The sequence below is a fragment of the Adiantum capillus-veneris genome, chromosome 8, assembly GCF_014529385.1.
Source record: "Adiantum capillus-veneris isolate H3 chromosome 8, ASM1452938v2, whole genome shotgun sequence".
In the NCBI taxonomy this organism is placed as follows: Eukaryota; Viridiplantae; Streptophyta; class Polypodiopsida; order Polypodiales; family Pteridaceae; genus Adiantum; species Adiantum capillus-veneris.
The window spans coordinates 28,354,665-28,367,785 of NC_140938.1; positions in this window are offsets into that span (position 1 = coordinate 28,354,665).

Genomic DNA, 13,121 nt, shown 5'->3' on the forward strand with positions numbered 1-13,121 from the left:
CTCGCTCCGAACGTGTTTTACTAAAGAAGGAAAGCTTACCGGTTTGAAGTCACACGATTGGCATAAAATGTGTCAGGTACGTTCGTAGTGGACTTTAATATCATTGCATAAAATGTGGACTTTAATATCATTGCTGCACATACTTTACAGTTTATTTTACCGGTTGCCATTGAGGGATGTTTGTCTCTCGACATCCATAACACAATCTACAAACTTGCAAAGCTGGTGCAATGGATCTCACAAAAGGAGATCAACGTAGACTCCATACCATTCGCCAAACTAAATGCTGCGGAGCTTGTGTGCATGTTTGAGAAACATTTTCCTACTACCATGCTAACCATTCAGGTGCATCTTCTTGTTCACATAGTTGATGAGGTGGAAATAGCTGACACAGTTCATTCCAGATGGATGTTCTTCTTAGAACGTTTCATGAAAACGCTTAAGGGATATGTGCGTCAAAAGGCACGTCCGGAGGGTAGCATGGCAGAAGGTTGGTTGGTATCAGAGTCCCTAGTGTACATTGGAGAGTGGCTAGACGGATTTGATAAAGCCCGGGACACGCTATGGAGAACCATAGATGATGAGCGCATATCTGGGATTGTCATGTGCAATCTCGGTGTTGAGAAGAAGATGACGGAAGATCTAGAGGCTAAAATCAACCGATTTTGCATGCTTCACAATCCAATGATGCAAAAGTGGATTTCACAATATGAGGATGCAAAGCAAGAGCGACAAAGGGCACGAATCGAGTGAAGACGGGGAAGACGACCACCGATGCACTATCCGACGGTTCTGGAGAGCCTACCAACCTTCATGAGCTTAAAATGGTTGCACAACCAATTGAAAAGCGCACAACAATGCGGTGACGAAGTGACTGAGAAAGAGTGGGAGTACTCTCGGGGTTGCGCGACCAAGGTAAGTTTGCAATGTACGACTAGCAAGTGACTTTATTTATAAACGTTTGAACGGCCACTCATAATCTTTGTTCGTTGTAGTATAAGTCATACACAGCAGCATGGTGTAAAGGTCGACATTTTAGGGTGGAACAAATCGACAAAAAGCGTTTTACTCAAGATTGTGGAATCATGGAAAAATTTGAACAGTTTAGTCGACGACGTTCCTCTGATGCAGATCCTGTGGTGGCGGAACTCACTTACTTCGGCACGCTACAAGAGATTTTGAGGATCGATTACAGAGGATTTTTTGTCGACTTGTTCGACGTGCAATGGTTCAAGATAATCATGGAGGGTCGCAACGCTACTGTGCGTAGAGGAGAGTCTGGTTTTCTTGAGGTGGATTCTACTAAGAAATGGACTGACCTAAGAGACACTTTCGTACTACCCGAGCATTGTGAACAAGTAAGTATGTAAATAGTTAACATCCCCCTTTTACAAGTTATGTGCTTGAAAGCTCTCATGTAAGTTATGTGGCTCTGGCAGGTAATATTTCATCCTACAAAGTCTACATCAAACTGGTGGTACGTCATAGAGGTAGCCCCTCGTAGTGCAAGGACGTATGAAGGCTACCATGTGCCAATCACAACGGCATCAATGGAGGAGATCAAAGAAGATGCTCAATCAGAAGCCGCTGCGGTGGTGCCAGACGAGCATCAAGATGCTACTACTCTATATGGGGTGCATGCAGAGGAGCTACAAAATGAAACAGAGGATATGTGTTTAAACGGAGAGCTCTATATAGATATAGGAAGTTATGCTGAGTTATGCGAGGATGAGAGAGAGATCTCTTAAAGCCACAAATATTGTATTTGAACAATTTTGCTCCGTGTTGTAAAAGCTCTGGCTCTCTAAGTACCTTCCATGGTGTATAACGCTCTTTTCTACTCGCGCTCACATCTTTTGATTGAAAATTCCGAGTTTTCGACTTGCCTCTTCTATCACTCAATTCATTGCGTCATTGTATTTATATGCGTCATTACGTCATTGTATTTAATGGTCTTTGCGTCATTGTCTACTCTATTCATTCAATATTAAGTTTAAATATTCGTGTGTTTAATGCAGGTATGGATGATGAGGAGATTCTTTCTTCTTTGTCACCGCAGCAGAGACAGTGGTACATGGAGCGTCATCGCTCTGGCGCATCATCGCGCGTTCCTACTCCATCCGCATCTCCCTCTCTTTCGGAGCATTCGGCGCGCTCCGAAGCTTTGGCGTCGACGAGACGAGCTTCACACTCGTCTAGACACCGGCACTCTAGTGGTGGCGGTGGCGGTTGTTGTGGGGATTCCGCCACCGATGCCTCCACACCGCCTCGTGTTCGACGAGGCTCTTTACCCTCCCCTTCTTTGCCCGCCTCCACACCAGCCACAGCATCACCATCTACGCCAGGTTTTGCACGGCTAACTGTTCCTAGCAGCTACACACCTCTACCTACTCCACCAGGAGCCACCCCACTCGACACTCCTCCCTTCGGGGCCCAGACGTCGGTGGAGACACCTGACGTCCGTACCCCCATCGACACGTCGCTAGAGACCCCTGTCGGGACACCCAGGTTCACGCGTCACCGGCCAGAGGGCTTGTCTTACTCCGTCGACTTCAGCGGCGGCATCATCATGGATGATGACGGCAAGAAGGTGATCTCGCGCATGCGTGGTCTTTGCTCTCAGCTGTTTAGACACTACATACTAAACAAATGGAGTGAAGTACCAAGTGATTTAAAAAACAGAGTCATCAGCATACTTCATGATGAGTTTCCCGTTCCAACACGGGATCAGCGCTTCAATGAAGACCTGATGAAGATTCGAATGCGCAAATACTGCAAACACAAGCCTTCCGAAGTGCAAAAAGCAATCAAGAATGGGTGGAACAGGCCAGATTGGCTGGCCAAAGAAGATTGGAAGAATGCGAAGAAAGCAACGCGCGAGAATCCCGACAAGTGGAAGCAACAAAAGGATGCAGCCAGAGCGCGAGTAGAGGCAGGGAGCTCGCACCACTTGGGGAGCGGTGGATGGGCATCATTTGAGGCCGATTTTGTAAGTGTTTTCGCATTGCTCTTTATGTTCGATAGTTTAGGGTTTATGAGTTTTTTAATTCTAACATAATGAAATCTTTGTATGTTTTGACAGTGGTCGATGACAGGACGTGATCCCACACCGTACGAGCGCGAGTACGCAGGCAGGAAGGGCTTAAACGCCCTGATGGACATTCTCAGTTCTCGTGGCGGCATGGTTAGTATTAGGGTTTACTCTTTTCTATTTTTTGTATTGTTTTATAAATGTCGTTATATGTTTATACTTTCTGAAAGCTGTCTTATTGTCTTTTTTTGCAGAATCTGACAGATACGCCGCTTGGACGCGATGAGACGTCTGACTAGACGACGTCAGTTTAGCCGTAGCTAGATAGCATTAGTTTAGGGTTTCTCATAGCTTATGTATCATGAGACGGATTTTATACGTCTTTTTGAACCATGTATATTATTACATTTGTCACCGCAGTTCCTTTTGCCAATCAATTCTTTATGCCTATGATGTTGTACAATTGTCATTATTACATTTGCCAATCAATTCATTTGGCTATGATGTGTACAATTGTCAATTTTGCAAACAATGCGTCTTGTGGGTGACTATTTTGGGTCTATTATCTACCCTTGCACTTTTTTTAAAAAGTGAATCAAGTACAATATGGTTGATGGGTGGCAGGGCATTCAATGCCCTGTCACCAAAAAAAAAATCTCTCGGGCGTCGCTATAACCGTCGCTATTTATGGCTCTGTAGCGTCGCTATAACCGTTGCTATGATCGTCGCTATGAGCGTTGCTATATAGAGACGCTCATAGCGACACTTATAGCGACGCTTATAGCAACGCATATAGCGACGCTCTCGTAGCGACGGTTGTAGCGACGCCGGGGGTTATAAAAACCCAGTGTATTTCCGTCGCTAACAGCGTCACAAGAGCACACAACCTCTTGTAGTGTCGTGCTTGCTGACTAAGGTGCTTGAGGCGCTTGCCGACTAAGGTGCTTGAGGTGCTTGCCGACTAGGGAGCTTGAGGTGCTTTGTCATGCTTGCTGACTAAGGTGCTTGAAGTAAGGTGTGCAAAAGTCAATCATCAATCCCTACAAGGAGGGGGTGAGCCCTACAAGAAGGGGGATGAGAGAGAACACACACACACTCACACAAGGCAAGATTTGTACAAAGAAATCAAAAGGGCCACTTGTCAAGTTCCTCCTCATGTTGCCCTAATGGTGTGTCTAAAGCCTATTGGTTGGCCACCCAAGGGGTCCAATGATAAATTAGTAGATTTAATTAATTGTTTTTACATTTATCAAGTCCTCTCTCTCAAAGGGGAAAGGGGGACACTTGTCCCAAGACTAGTATGCTTGCTTGGTATGACTCTTGCTTGTCATTGGCTAGGCCTGAGGGGCCCAATGAGCTATAAGGGGGGGTCGACCAAAGAAAGTAGGGGGCATGCTTGAGGTATATACTTTCCCACGTGCACACACACACTCTCTCTCTCTCTCTGTCTGTCTCTCTCTCTCTCATTGTGTATATTGCAAAGTGCAAGAGCTCCCTCTCCTTCTCCAAGCAAGTAGAGAGGTTGAGAGCCTACACCAACACTCTTGGCTATGGAATGCAAATCCAACCAAGAGCCATGCTTCAATGCTTAATCTTGCCATCTTCTCCATCTTCATTACTATGCTATTATGTATGATAGCAAGAAGAGTGATGATAAGCGAGGAACTAATTCTTTCTCCTATGAAATGTTTCTTCTTCCTCTTCCCTACCCTCATTCCCTGCTAGCTCTCTCCACTTTCAAAGGTGCTTGAGGTCTTGGGACTGAGGCTTGGGATAGTTAATGCTTTCCTCAAAGTTTATGTTATGCTCGTGATGCATGAAGGTTTCCATCTTCATTGCATCACCTAGGTCACAAGGAACACAAAGATTGTATTATTATAACAAGTCTCTCTTGATGGGAGAAACTATAATACAAATGCCTATTGGAGGGGGGGGCGGCTCCACATCAATCCGGTCCACAACTGTTGTCATGTTCTCTAAGCTCTCTCTCTTGCAAAGTACTGTTCATGCCAAGTTAACTAAATGCTATGTTTATGTTGCTACCATCAATTATGTTCACCCACTACACTCACAAAGTAATTTCACAAAAGTACTTACTCTAATTTCTACTACTCTCAAGTTAATAAGCCAATTCTATTACATTGGTATCAGAGAATTTGGTTTCTCTTTTCTTGCTTAAGAAGAGAGGTCCTTAAGTAGCTTATAATTGGTTGATTTTGCTAATTATATTAGGGTAAGTGGGATTGGTATCTATTATTGGTTTTGTTGAGCCCACTATGTGGGATATAGTGCGCATCTCGAGAGCTTTGGACTTAATAATGGGGTCTTTTTAGACTTGCCTATGGTTTTACCATTATTGAGCCATAAGAAGTCTGAAAGGAGCTAGCCCTCGGCAATTCTGCAATATTAGACCCACTCCACTACTCTCTATAATTAACCACTTCGAACTGTTGGTGTAGATACTTAAGAGCCGATTTTCAAAGGCTAAGAGGAGTGGCAACTAAGGTTTTGAATTGCCAAAGCATACACTAAGTAAGTACAGAAATCTTGTTAACATGGCTGACAATAACCAAGAGAGTAGAATGAACATTGATAGCTTTGATTTTGCACATGAAGGTGCTAATGATGATGCCCCCATTTTTGTCAATTATCTCATTACTAGATTACAGCAAGCTATGGGCAACCCTGCTTTGCAATCCAAAGTTACTCAACAACTTCGTGCTTATGGGATTTCCCTTCCTCTCCAAGAGGAGAGAGAGCTTAGGAGGCCTCTTGAAGAGACCCCCAAAAGAAGACTCTCTCCCATACGAGAGGAGGAATCCAAAGAGCAAGAAAGAAATGAGACTTTAAGTTCCTATAAAGATGTGGCTCCAAGAAGACAGCGGTCTAGACGATCGCCAACTCCTCCCAAGAGGAAAAGATCAACACACAATCCTTCTCTTCATCATTTCAAAAGGGAAGAGAGGAAACAAAGGAAGAAAAGGGAAAGAAAGAGGTCACCCTCTTCTCCTTCTTCTTCACCTTCTGACGAAATCTATGGCTATTCTCCTAGAGAATACAAGAGGGAAGGACATCATAAATCATACCCTGCATGGCGAAGGTCACAAAAGCTCAAAAATTTTAAGGAGGGAGGAAAGAGTATCTCTTTTCTCACCTATGATGGCAGCTTTGGTGCTACCGACAAAGTGTTGGCCTTCATCCAACAATTTGATGCGGCCTTTGGAGACGAGGGCTTCACAAAGTCCTCCAAGCTACACCATGTAGCTATGCACTTCCAAAAATTGGCTCGTCAATGGTGGGCTAGCCTTTGTGGCCATGGCAAAGCCCCAAAGACATGGAAAACTCTACAAGTTTCCATCATGAACCAATTCCTTGCAAGCGATGCAAAGGACAAAGTGCTCACTGAATGGTGTAGTTTGAAGCTTCTCTCTCATGAGTCTATCCACAAGTACGTAGACAAGTTTTGGGATTTACATCTCAAGGCTACTGTCTTCCAAAAGATAGACTTTGCTGGGGAAAAGCAACAATTCTGTGCCAAATTACCTAAAGAGATGGCTAAATACATCAACTCTCAACGGCCTGGTTCTATCACCAAAGTAATCCATCACACCATGGTTGCTTCACGAATCAATTTCCAACAAGGGGCTAGACGGAATATCAAGCACATGGAAAACAAAGACAAAAATGATGCAAAGGGGAAACAAATGCGCAAAATTCTTTCCAAGACACTTCCAACAACAACAACAACAACAATTGGTCCAAGGAGAAGAGGGTTTACAAAGGCAAAAACAAACTCTCTCTTGAAGAGCTTGAAGCTTTTCGCAAGGACCATAAGTGTTTTAAGTGTGGGGAGCAAGGACATGGCTATTGTTCTTGTCCCAAGAAAAATGATCGCAATGAGACTCCTAGGGCTTCCATCATTGAAGCTCCAAAAGAGGATGTACATTGCAAAGGATCATCTCTCTCCTATGCTTGGGGAAAGGTAAGGGAGCATGATGCCTTCATCTTGTTTGACCTTGGCTCTACTCACAACTTCATATCAATGGAGTTCGCCACCAAGCTGGGCATTCAAGCTTATGAGATGGGAGATATTGTAACAGTTGATACAGCTTTCAAGGGACAGCAAGCCTCCGTTACTCCCTTGATTGGGAAGTTGAGGCTTCATGTCCAAAGCTATGTTGACAAAGAAGACTTTGTCATCTCTCCTCTCCAACATGAGGATGCTATCCTAGGGGCACCATGGTTTGATCATATGGCTGCCAACATGAAGTTCCCTGAAAGGAGAATTTACTTCACCTACAAGGGAAAGAATATGTATATAGATGCTAGTGAGTGTGGCTGCACTATACCACTTGTAAATCCTCATGCTTTTGATAAATCAATGAAGAGCTATGTTTCTGCGTACATGATTTTTGTCAAAGAATCCCTAAAAGACTCTAATGTTTCATCAAGTGTAAATGGTAGGAATCAAGAAGAGTTAGATTTGTCTAATTTTCTAAAAGGATTCCAAGATGTGTTCATCGATGATATCCCTATAGACTTACCTTCAAAACGAGGGATGATGACCATCACATTGAGCTCCTTCCAGGAAGCTCACCACTTAACAAGCCTCCTTATCAAGTTTCTCGAGGTCAACAAGAGGATATCATGAGGCAAGTACAATAATTGGTTGACAAATGGATGGGTAGGCCTATCTCCTCTCCCTTTTGTTCTCCAGTCCTTTTAGTGCAAAATAAAGATGGTGCATACCGTATGTGTGTGGACTATCGAGCACTAAACCATACCACTATCAAAAACAGATTTCCCGTGCCTCAGGTAGAAGATCTGTTTGATAAGCTACAAGGCTCTACCTACTTCATTAGGATTGACCTTAAAAGTGGCTATCATCAAATAAGGATAGTGGATGAAGATATCCTAAACACCGCGTTTCGCACAACGTTTGGTCTTCATGAATATCTAGTCATGCCTTTTGGCTTGACTAATGCACCAGCTATGTTCAATCTTTTCATGGAGAAAATCTTTAGACCCTACTGCAAATTCATTGTTCTTTGATGATATCATCATCTACTCCAAGTCTTTGGAAGAACATAAGCAACATATCCAAGTGATTTTTCAAGTATTGAGGGAGAACAAGATTTTTCTCACCAAAAGAAAAGCGAATTTTTCCTTCAAGAGATTCAATACCTAGGTCATATTATCTCTCAAGATGGTATCTGTATGAATCCATCAAAGTTAGAGGTAATAAAAGCATGTCCTAATCCAAGGATTCTACATTACATTGATCTTATCTTGCTCATAGTTTTTATGCTTAACATGATACATTATATCGCATTTCCAAAAACGGGTTGTGTTTTGGCTGTGAACTAATAAGTGCATTTTTTAATTGGATACATCAGCAAAGTGGTCAATAATTGGATTTAGTTTTTTTTATTATGCTATGGCTACTTGTGTAACCATAAGGACCAAAAAAGATGGTCATATCTTGACTTAAGAACCCATGGCATCTATAATGGATGTAGGAAAAAGGCACTAATTTACCACCACTCTTAACATGTTCTAACACCAGTCTTGCCTGATTGATGCATCTTGTGAGGCATTTTGGCTCAACATAGCAACTTTATGCATGTAGCTAGCTCTTTATCTCAAAATCTACTGAGTGGCGACTAGGTTATGACACATTGACCATATCTTGCTCATAGTTTGTATGCTTAGCATGATACTTTATATTGCATTTCCAGAAACGGCTTGTGTTTTGGCTGTGAACCAATAAATGCATTTTTTCATTGGATACATCAACAAAGTGGTCAATAATTATATTTAGTTTTTTTTAGTGTGCTATGGCTACTTGTGTAACCAGAAGGACCAAAAAAGACGGTCATATCTTGACTTAAGAACCCATGGCATCTATAATGGATGTAGGAAAAAGGCACTAATTAACCACCACTCTTAACATGTTCTAACACCATTCTTGGCTGATTGATACATCTTGTGAGGAATTTTGGCTCAACATAGAAACTTTATGCATGGAGCTAGCTCTTTATCTCAAAATCTACAAGAAGCCTCTTTATCTCTCTCTTGGCACATGTGCGCACTACCCTTTCAGTCTCTAGACCAATGGCTACACACATAAAAATGCTAACATTTGCAGGAAACAACAATACCTATCATCCTCACCCTCTCACTCGTCATAGCTACAAGAACACGAAAGATGAAGAAGAGGGGGCTAGCCATTGCATTCCTGCTATAAAGCCTTGTTAGGAGAAGGAAGGACTTTGTTTGATATATCTTAGCCTAAGGGGATCTCTCCTTCTAGACAAGATATCCATTTCTACTCCTTACTTGAGAGATGCCACCCTTCATTGAAGGAAGAACTAGCTCTATTTCACAGCAAACATAGCATTATTATCTTTTTTTGAAAGATATCAATCTCAAAAGGACCTGCCACTTTTCTCCAATCCAATGCAAGGCAAACTTGTTACTTGCTTAGCCCATTCTGGTTTTTTAACTTGGTTAGACCAACATGGTTTTTTCCAAGAGAGCAATCCATGTGGGAAGATATAGACCTCTACTTGGGACAAATTTAGATCCTTGACTACTCAACATGGGAAAAGAAAAATTCATCATTGATCAGCTAATGCGATCAACAATGCAAATGGGGGTTGGTAGCTTGCATGTGCAAAGGAAATGGAACACGCTTAACATGGCCTATGAAGAAACGTCACATTTTGCCTCCACACACCAAGGCAAATATCTTACATGCAATGTAGGCAAGACAGAAACTAGTGGCAGCTACCTAGACACAATGACCTACATAAGATCATTCCTAGATAATGCTCCTCTAAAACGACAAGGTGAGACGTCACAATGTCCTACATAAGAGGAGAAGAAATAGAGTGTGTCACCCACTACTTAATCTTCCAAAATAGGAAAACAAATGTCAACTATCTCTCACAGTAGCCTATGTTTACGTAAAGCTTTATCCAATTCTCCTCCTAAGAATCCCATGCTTTTTTAAGGCGTTATGTAGGCCAAAAAGGAGGAGAAAAAGTTTCCAATCACTAACTTCACCTGTGAAACTAATCAACCAATTTTATCCACCAGTCCACAAGCAATTATGTAGGCCCAACAAAAATTTAGCGTTTGGCAAATGAAGCTTCAAAATTAAAACCCTACAAATTGAAGCTTAAAATCAAGGAAAGTAGCTTGTTTTTTTCTACCAATTTTTTTGATTGATTTACTAGGAATACTTAATAAGGCTTCCTTTGGCTGCCACTCCAAATAGGTATCAGAAGAAAAGCACTTTACTTAAGAGGGCAATGTGTGTGTGTGTGTGTGTGTGTGTGTGTGTGTGTGTGAGAGAGAGAGAGAGAGATAGTTGTCCTGTCACTGAAGGAGTACGAGCGGAAGTGCGACGCGAGAGAGAGTGCGAGAAGAAGAGCACGACGATATGGTGAACTCGCTCTACTGTAATGTGTAGAGCATAGTGAGTTCTTATTAGGTTTTTACAAAAGAACATGTGTACATACCTGGCGGCCCGCCCACTTACCTGGGCGACCACATTGGGCTTTATACCCCAACAACCTCCCACTTAAAGTCCAATGTGGTACTTTAAGTGTGAGAGAAGCTACTATACAAGCTAATATACAAGAGATGTAGAGAAGTGATGTACTACCCTACACCTAACTGCTTGCGAAAATGGGCAAAGCTCTCTGAGGGAAGTCCTTTTGTAAGTAGATCAGCAGGATTTTCTGTGGTGTGAACTTTGACAAGCTGAAGTTGCTTATCCTCGAGCATTCATTAGGAAATTTTGGAGGTCATTTGGAGGGCCATATGAAGAGAGAGAAAAATAGAGCGCGTCCAATGAGCATGAAGGCTACGTTACGTAGAAAAGTACCTGGAAAAACTCAAAAAATAGGAAAATAGCATAAAACTTTCACGAAACTAGGATTGTAGCATAGTAATTTCCTTACTTTTACCGAGCTTTTAGGTGCTTGCGTGTGGTCCCACTTCTGATATTCTCTCATGGTCATTAACGTACTGGAGGGTGACCATTAAGCCCGCACAAGATATTGGAATTTTAAAACACTTTCCCTCCATTAGAATGCTTTCAAAGTGAATCTCCCTCCACTAAAGCTTTTCTCTGAGAGTTATGGCATCCACGTCTTCTCGCCCAAGAGCCTCAAGGTGTTTACTGTCTCTCACACCAACAAACAACAACGGCACTTTGCCTAGAAGGCCAAGTAGTAGCATATCCTCAATTACAATACCAGCTTCAATAAGTGCAGACAACCAATGGGTTGGACAAAGGATAAACAAAGGTTCATGGGTCCTCATGCAACCAAGAAGACCCAAGAGGTTTAGTGGTATCAACGTTTACCGCTCAGCATGGAAGGCCAGGGTGTTGGATTTCAAAGTTGAGATCGGCAAAAGATCTGTAAAGGAAGTTCTTGTTCAGCATGTGTTTACCCATCCAGAGGTGATAGCAAACGGTGGAAATGTATCAAATATACATCAACCACGTTGCAATTGTAAGTACTCTTAACATGTGAACTTACTGATACTCTCATTATAACTTTTCTTATATATTTTGCAATGTTTCTCCCGCTTGTTATGAGTAATGTCTCTACTCTTCACAACTCAATTACATTAGATTTGTCATTTGTACTTATTGATACTCTTAGTTTAACTCTTCTTATATATATTGCAGATGTTTATCCCTCTTCTTATGAGCAATGGGAGCCTGTGGAGTGCATAATAGGCCTCTTCCATGTTGTACATGCCCATATTGGTTCTCTACAGTATTCAGAGAGGAGCAGCAAAAGATTGGCTGATGAGGGAATCTTTTTTTATGACCACTTTTACCAACTCAGCTCAGGCAATAAGAATGGCATGTTGGTGAAACTACCTCTACCGACCGATTGGAACACTGTGGACTGGCCAGTTCCCGAGGAAACAATGGTGGAGGCAATGCGAAGTAAGCTCTACAAGGATATACAAAGGTCTCTGCGTAGCTCTGTTCCTACCAAACTGGTTCGAATTGCAAACTTTTGTCCTGTTGCACTCTTCATAGAGCTGTTTCATAGCTACAACATCAGAGTTACAAAAACTATGTTCATTTGCAAGTCATTTCAGCAGTCATCCTGTGACAAACTTCTTGACAAAGGATGGTATGCAAAGGAAGAGATTGGTTTACGGTGCGAGGTCGCGCTTGATACTCTAGTTGTCAAGTACATGATTGCAAGCCAATCACTATTACTCTCATTTTGGTATATGCGATCACAAATGCTAAACGGTAAGTACATTCCTATGGACCAAGTTTCTGCAGGTTTGGAAGATAATCCTACTGTGGATGTGGAAGTGATTGATAAAGAGAATGGCCTACTATTGGTGGTTACAATAAGGGAGCTATGCAGTCTTCAGCATTTGCGAAATGACATCATTGAAGAGTCAATGGACAAGGAACTATCAGATTTTTCCTTTTTCTTAGCTGGCCGTAAGGTGATGCGGCGAAGAGAAAAAGATATTTTGTGCAAAGAGTTGGATGGTCGGGTTGAAGTAGTGTCAATGTAACAGATATTCTTGTAAACCCAAGTGTATACAAATGACTTTCAAGACATGAAGTTTATTGATCTCATTTTTCAATTGTGCCCTGTGAAAAAGTGTGCTTGAAATACATTTGTTTACCACGTCAAATCTCTCTCTCTCTCTCTCTCTCTCTCTCTCTCTCTCTCTCTGTCTATATTATATATATATATATATATATATATATATATATATATATATATGTGTGTGTGTGTGTGTGTGTGTTAGACAAGACAAAGACAGATAGAAGAATCATCTTAATTCATTAGAAAGTACAAACTCGTCCGTGAACAATGGACTGAGATACAATTTCTGTAAGTATGGAATCAGAATGTCTTCAAGGTAAAAATCGAAGGAATGCCCCTCGAAAGAAGGTGGTGAGATAGTTGTTCCCGGCGGATTTAGTTCTCCCTTTTCGGGAGTATCATCAATTAGTAGTGTATTAGTTGCATCAAAGGGTACACCGATTTGGCTAAACGGTTTGTACAAAAGAGGTAATCCTGGTTTT